The sequence below is a fragment of the Pristiophorus japonicus genome, chromosome 15 (genome assembly GCF_044704955.1).
Source record: "Pristiophorus japonicus isolate sPriJap1 chromosome 15, sPriJap1.hap1, whole genome shotgun sequence".
NCBI classification, from domain to species: Eukaryota; Metazoa; Chordata; class Chondrichthyes; family Pristiophoridae; genus Pristiophorus; species Pristiophorus japonicus.
In genome coordinates, this window is record NC_091991.1 from 25,076,105 (window position 1) to 25,084,543 (window position 8,439).

Here is an 8,439-nt window from a genome sequence, read left to right on the forward strand (position 1 = left end):
AAAAAAAATATATATTTACATGGAAGGCATGGAGGAAGTGAGACAGCACGATGTGGAGGACGAGGAGGCTGGTGAGAGCAGTGAAGTAGGAGAGGAATTCAAAGTGGGAGGACGAAAACGAGCTCGGAGATTCTCTGACGAGGCAAATGCTGTCCTCCTGCAGGAGGTGGAGTCACGCTGGAGTCAATTGACCCGGGGTGGGCGTGGGAAGTCCACCCCAAAGGTTTACCAGAAAATTTGGGTCAAGATAGATGAGGTGGTCTCGTCGGCAATGCACGAGGTGCGTGAGGGCAACCAGTGCAGCAAGCGCTGGAACTACCTTGTCAGCTCCGGCAGAGTAGGTATTACATTTATTTACATTTAGTTATATATTTATATAATTGGAATTGTAAGTGTAATGAGTGAATAAATTCAGATCTGATGTATTGCAATTAGACCGGGAATGTTTAACTCAAAGCCCACGGTGTACGATGTACGTGTACGTCTTTAGGTTAATAATGATAATAATAATAATTATAACATCTGTCGGTTATGTGTTGTCTCAGTATCTGCGACAGTCGTTAGCAATGATCTTATGCAATGATCTTATGCCATGTCATGCTGTTGTTACCTTTTGCAGAAGAAGCTTTCGAAGAATAGGACCAAGTGGCGGCACACGGGTGGTGGGCCACCAGTCATCAGTGAGCTGACCGACCTTGAGGAGCGGGCGCTGGCATTAGTGAGGAGCCAACCCCGGTCGGCCACACAAGCAGCAGCAGAACCTAATGTGATGCCACGTGATTAAAGTATACACCAGTGCGTGATGTAAAGTCAATAGATGACACACCCACTCATATCCGAACCATAAATGATAGATGATTGATGAAAGTGTTATCTAATTAATGATGGGCTCATGAAAATCATTGTAATGCAGAATTTGGTTATATTAATTAAATGTGATCTCCGTGATCATATTGATAGCAGTAGTGCGGTTGTAGTGCAAATGCTGTGTGTAGCGTTTGAATCACCCTGTGACCCTAACACCCCCTTCTCCTGTAATAACCTCATTTATGTTTTGTAGCTCAGCCAACAGCGTAGTCACAGCCAACACCACCGAGCCAAGGTGCGGGTCCGGTGGTGGCCGTGGCGGGGGATCGTCATTCTGATGGTGAGGAGCCCCGAATCTTGCCCATGGAGCTGCAGGGTGCCTTCTCGACTGACGACAGTGCGGAGTTTGAGGAGCCTGCAGCAACAAGCTCCATCATGTCTACAACACCGATGACATTTAATGCTCCTGCGGCCATGTCCTCCTCCACTGTGGAGGTAGCGGGCCCAAGCACTTTGCCGCAGGGCACCCCCATGCTGGCGCCGAACCCGCGGAGGTTGGTTTGACGCAGCAGGACATCTCCACGAGCGGCATATCTAAGCGGGGACATGGTTAATTGTCCAGGAGGAGTGTTGAAATAGGTCAGCAGATCCTCCAGACAAGGGGGGCATATCCCAACAGCTGGCCACCATATCGGCGACCATGGCAGAGTGCGTGTTGCGGATAGTGGTGGCCCTGGAGGTGATAGCCAGGAACACTGGTGCCTCAGGGCTACCAGTGATCCTGGAACGCGGCACTGAGTCCCAGGGTGCCACACCCCCATTGCCAATGATACATGCGAGCCAGGAGGAAGCTCTTGATTCTGGCTCAGATGCCGTTCTCTCCTCGGGACCGTCCTCTCCAGCATCTGGCCAACCAGCAGATCTGCTGCCATCCCCCTCAATGAAACAGCGCCTGAGGAGCACTTCGGCAAGGCGGTTTGGAATCGGGAGGGGAAGGGGAAGGGGTAGAGTTGGGGAGGAGAAGCCGGGGAGTGGGGGGGGGGGGAAAGGAAAGCAAGGTGCATGGCCGCAAGAGTTGTATTTGTGAGAGTATTTTGATGTTGTTGTTGTTGCTATTTTGTTGGGTGGTTTGGGGGAAGGGGGGAAGGCGGGGGCGGTACCTCGTTTTTTGCATTTGTGTTCTCTGTATTTGAAGTCTTGTTGGAAGTGTTAAAAATGTAATAGATGATATAAATATTTAAATTTTGTTGTGGGGTGGGGGTGAGGTGGGGTGATTTGTACAGTTCTCAGTATGACTTAATACACATATTAAATTTATTTTATTTTACATCACATTGTTTCACATTTTCTCAGATAAGACCGCTTCTCCCGGTAAGTGCATCGAGTGTACGTTCTCGGCCTCCTCCTCCTCAGTCTGCCACCTCTTTGATTGGGCACCTAATGCTCTTCAATATACCTTCTGCCATCTCTAGTCTGCAGCATATGTGTAGTCATCAAGACAGGCTGAGAAATTACAGACCCCATTACAATAAATATCAGTGTTCGACTTATTGTTCACAAACAATAAATTTACCTACTAAAACAAATCAAATCAAATCAATTCGTCCACAGTATGATAAGATGTTCAGATGTTCAAATCACCTTAAAATAACTCCAGATTACTTCAAAACTCCCCAGAACTGAAGAAGCCTTTCTTATGAAATCTCCTCCGATTTATAAAATGGTGTCCATACCACTGGGTTTGGTTCAGGTAAGAGCAACTTTTTCTCAGCATTTGTTTTGGCGAGCGATATTTTCGGCGATATGTGGGCTTGACGATATTATGGGTGTTAGTTTCCATTTTTCTGACATTTACAGCAGGAAAAAATGGGTGGGCGGTATTATTAATTCTCGGCGTAAACTAAATGCCGAAAGTAACGCTGGGTGATAAGTGAGCGATAAATGGGTTTTAGTTTCCATTTTTTTGAGAAATGGGCGATATCTGGGTGGTATACTCATCTCAGCGTTAAAATGGATGTTAGGTGGGAGGTAGCGATGCAAAACTAATGGAAAGTCTAGCCCATAGAGTTTTCACAAGAGTTAGCCAGTGTGCTTCTGGCTTAACCGCAGGGGATGGATACAATAGGTCCCAGCATGCTTGGACACTCTGCAGCCTCTGGTCATAAAACTGACTTTATTAACTTAATTATAACTTCCACTTTCTTTATGGCATGGAATGCTGGTGATTTGGGACGGATGTGTTGGTGTCAGTTTGCGGTGGGGGTGGGGGTGGGGGAAGGGCGTGGGGGAGGAATTTAGCTTTCCAGCACTTGTCTCCTCTTTTCTTTATCTATTTTCAAATTGAACCTAATTAGGCTTTGTTATTATTAATACTCCCCTACCTCTGGGTCACTTATTTGTCCTGTTTCATTAGCCTGAGACAGAACTACTACCACATCCTTCCTTATCTGAAGGGCCGTCTCTAAGATAATTGTAAGACGAGGAAAGCTAAAATCAAACCAAATATATGACTTTGTTCATGTGTATCTGATGGAGAATGAAGATAATAGTGGTACAATAGGACTGAATATCTGTAGAATGAAATGAAGCAAATGCAACATATGCTGAAAATATAAAATAATTTATTCAAAGACAGGATTAACTCTGTAAGAATTACGTAGGATGTATGGCACAGAAAAAGGTAATTTGGCCCAACCAGACCATGCCGGTGTTTATGCTCCAATCCAGCCTCCTCCCATCCTTCCTCATCCAACTCTGTCATCATAACCCTCTATTCCCTTTCCCCTCATATCCTTGCCTAGCTTCCCCTTAAATGCATCTAAACTATTCGCCTCAACCACTTCCTGAGGTAGCGAGTTCCACATTCTCACCGCTCCCTGGGTAAAGACGTTTTTTCTGAATTCCCTATTTGATTTCTTGGTGACTATCTTATATTGATGGCCTCTAGTTATGCTCTTCCCCTCAAGTGGAAAAGACTCTCTCTGTGTCTACTCTACCAAAATCTTTCATAGATCGGAATTTTCCGGAGTCCGAGCAGGAGCGATTAAAGACGGGTCGGGTGGGAAAGTTGAAATTTCTTGCAGCGGGCCCCATGCGCCTTTCCCTCAGGCGCGTCTGTCAGCGCAGTAGCGACACAACGGGCAGAGGCGGGCGACCCAATTTAAAGGATTATTAGCATTGTCAGACCCTTAAGAGTCTTTTTAACCTTACCTTTCCAATTTCACTGGATACTCACGGGACTCACGCGCTTGGTGACCATGTCTGTCAACCTGAGGTGGGAGTTGAGTGGTCATTGATTCAGCTGATTAATTGACAGCATGAAATGTACTATAAAAGCTCCCACCTCAGAGCTCTTCACTTTCCTCAGGCAGAAGCTGTTGCTCACTGTATTGCCAGCACAAGTTGAGCTCTCTTCAGGCTACAAGTCTTTACAGCAAAGTCTCAATCCAGTGTCACCTCATTGGAAGAACCTCTCTCACCATTTACAGATTGCTTCTGTCATCTCGACTTCACCTGCCATCTATTCCATCAGCATGGGTGCCATTTATAATGTCTCACCTTGCTTGGTCCTCAGAATCTGACCACAATCATCTCTAACACCAACAGCATCAGGCACAGCAGCAGCAACAACAACACCAACCTTCTCCGCAATCATCTGATGCTTACAGAGGACAGAGGGCATCAGCATCTGACCAAAATGCTGCCTGAGAGACCAGGGATGGCCTCACCATGGCCAGATTTACTTCACTTTACACTGTACACCAATATGGCTGCCACATGATGCACCAGGTTGGCACCACCTCACAACAACACCATAAAACATACCTACAGTGACCAAGCCATTCCTTTCACACTCATCAGCATTGTGGGGGGTACTGTTATGTCTCACTATACACTGCAACTCACTAAGCCACTTCCAAAGGTGCACACAAATCTGCCCAACACCAGAAAGTGTTGAAAATAAAGATTTTTATCTTTGACAGCACATTAATTGAAACTACATAAACGTCGGATAAAACACCCAAGAGGCTACACTTTTGAATCTACTTGCATGTCATCTTTCTCTTTCATGTGCTTCTATGAAATGCTAGCCCTGTGGCTTCAGCAGCAGTGGAGGTAGCCTACTCACTTCTCTGCTGTCAATGAGCTGGAGAGCACCTTGCTGCATATCAGTGGGGCCGTGAGGACCCACGTCTATGCTGACATTCCTCGTAGAGAGGAGGTCTGTGAGGCTCTGCCATCTATTCTCCATAGATAGTCATCTATTCTCCATAGAGACCAAGTGTTCCTGTGAGTGGCGCATTAGCCCCCCCATGTCGCTGGCCATCCTATCCATGGAGGAGTCTACAGTCGCCATCGCCTGTGTATGGTGGTGCTCATGTTGGAGATGGACTCCTTCATTCTCTGAATATTTGCAGACATTGCACTCGCAGAACCTGTCAAAGCCTCCTGCACTTCTTGCTGCACCTCCGGGATCGCCCTCTTTCTGGATGTCCCCCAAGGCTCAGCATCTGCATGCAGCTGAGCAGACCTAGGAGTGTCCTGCGCCCTCTGACTCGCCACTGCTGTCCCTGTCTCCACCATCTGCTCTTGCTCACTTGTGAGTTGTGAGATACCAGGTGACAACACTACTCCATGTCGCGTGGGACCCACCGAGGTGTGCATATCTGCACTGGTGTGGATGCGCTTTTGTCTGGTGATGGTGCATCCTCAGAGGCTGGAGGCTCCTGTATGGAGTCGTATTTTTCTTCCTCCTGGACAGTGGGAGGGGAGAGGGGCCACTTGATGGACCTGTGGGAGAGTAAAGAGATGAGTTAGATATGTCATATGAAGAATGGACACAGATACCATTATGCACATGATGACTATTCAATGACTGCTGACGTCAGTACCCATATGAGTGACTGTTGTATACCATGTAGCTGCACGACATGTAATTCTGTCACCCTGCTGAGATATCCCACTCTCTCCATCTCCCACCTTCAGCTGCTCAGCAATTCCAGATATTTCTAAAGCAGCCACCTCTGCTGTTATAAGGTTTGCAAATGATGGAGAGCCAACGCAAGTTCTCCCCCTCTCCCTCTTATTTTGGACTCTCTTTTCCTGCAAGGAGGGAAAGAAGAGAAGTTGAGTGAGAGTGATGGAATGATTGTAAGGAATAGATTGGCTAGATCTTTAGAGGACTATGATGGAATGGGGTGTCAAAGCCAAGTGGCCATGTGTGTTGTTAGTTGGTATGACTTTGCACTAGGATAAGGGTGAGTGTGAGGGGTGGTTAGTCAGATGGGGATGTGATTATGTAGATAGAGAGAGTGAGATGGGTGGACGTGCAAGGTATGTTGCTGTGAGTAAGGATGTGCAGGAGTAGCTTTGGGAAGGCAGAGTGACGTGGATGTGATGAGAAGCACAGTAAGATGAAGCTGAGTGTGGCTTTACATTCACGTTTCCTAATCTAATGAGATAATTGAACTGTTTGCGGCACTGCCTCCAGTTGCTCCTGACCACATCTCTGCTGTTGATTTCCTTTGCAATCTCCAATCAGTCTGTTTCAGTCTCCTGGGGAGGTCTCTTCCACCCTGTGTGCTCTGACTTTCTCCATATGCTTATATCAAGAATCTGGGTGCAGCCCTCTGCCTCTGTGCAGTAATTTCAGAAGTGTTTTGCAGCACTCCAATGCTGTAGTGCACTGACTGCACTTCTTTAGATTAACCTTCAAATAGAATATGGCTATGAATCCTTTAAATATTCCAGTTGAAAATGTATCATGCATGACGTCAGCAGATCTGCAGCATTTAATTGGGACGGGTAACGTGCAAGGCGGGCTTAATAGGACCTATTGACGTAAAGTCATTTTGTGCGGCGGAATGGCGCCAGCAACAGGGTCGTGACCCGCCATGGCCACTGCCCACACTGGAGCCGCCCAAGTCGGGAAAATTCTGGCCATAATTTTAAAGACCTCTATTTGGTCACCCCTCCGCCTTCTCTTTTCAAGAGAAAATAAAACCAGCCTATTCTTGCTTTCTTGATAGATATAACCTCGCAGTTCTGGTATCAATGTTGTAAATCTTTTTTGTACCTTCTTCAGTTCCTCTATATCCTTTTTACATAAGAACATAAGAATTAGGAACAGGAGTAGGCCATCTAGCCCCTCGAGCCTGCTCCGCCATTCAACAAGATCATGGCTGATCTGGCCGTGGTCTCAGCTCCACTTACCCGCCCGCTCCCCATTACCCTTAATTCCCTTTTATAATATGCCGAACAAAACTGTACACAGTACTCCGAGTGGTCTAATCAAGATTCGATATAAGTTTAGCATAATGTCTCTACTTTTCAATTCTATCCTTCTAGCAGTAAACCACAGTGGTTGGTTTGCCTTTTTTATGGGCTTATTAATCTGCAACACGACTTTTAGTGATTTGTATATGTGTGCTCCCAGATCCCTCGGCTCCTCTACCCCATTTAGATTCTTATTTTCCAAGTAATATGTGATCTCCTTATTTTTCTTTCCAAAATGTAATACTTTATATTTATCTGTGTTGAAATTAATTTGCCAATTAATGTGCAAGTTTATTGTACAAGTTTATTCATGTCTCCTTGTAATTTGTTGCAGTGTTGAGGACCCCCCAATTTGTTGTCATCCACAAATTTAGAAATTGTGTTTTTGATTCCAAAATCTAAACTGTTAACATTAATTGTGAACAATAGTGGTCCCAGCACTGATCCTTGTGGGACCCCACTTTCTACCTTCTGCCACTTTGAATAGCTACCCTTTATCCCTACTCTCTGCTTTCTGTCTTGTAGCTAGCTAGCTATCTATTCTGCTACTTGTACCCTGACTCTGCATACTCTGACTTTATTCATTAGTCTATTATGTGGCGTCTTATCAAAGCCCTTTTGGAAATCTAAATAAATTACATCTACTGCATTAGCCTTGTCTAGTCACTCTGTTACCTCTTCAAAGAATTCACTGAGATTGGTCAAGCAAGACTTTCCATTTTGAAATCCATGCTGACTATTCATTATTACATTTTTCGTTTCTAGATGCTTTTCTATTTTCTCCTTTAGTAGGGATTCCATTATTTTCCTACCACCGATATTAAGCTGACTGGTCTATAGTTCCCTGGACATGTTCTATCTCCCTCCTTAAATATACGTATTACATTGGCTATCTGCCAGTCCTCTGGCACTGCACCTTTTTCGAACAAATTATTTTAAATATGCTTATTAGTTCCTCTGCTATCTCTTCTCTAGATTCTTTTAAAATTCATGGAAGCAATATGTCTGGACCAAGGGTTTTATCCTCTTTGAGTTTGATTAGTTTATTAAATATTTCTTCCCTTTTTATTTTAAATGCAGTTATATCATTCCTAATTTAATCTTCCAATCTTATGTTTATCTTATCCGCCTTCCTGGTAAATACTGAAGCAATTAGATATTAATTATTTAATATTTTTGCCATTTTGCTGTTGCTGCTTATGATTTTATCCTGTCCATCATTTAGTGGTCTTATTCCCATCCCGACTTTCCTTTTTTTATTTATGTGCCTGTAGAATATTTAACTATTTTGTTTTATATTCCTTGATAATTCAATTTCATAGTTCCTCTTTGCTTTCATAATTGATTTTTTGACCT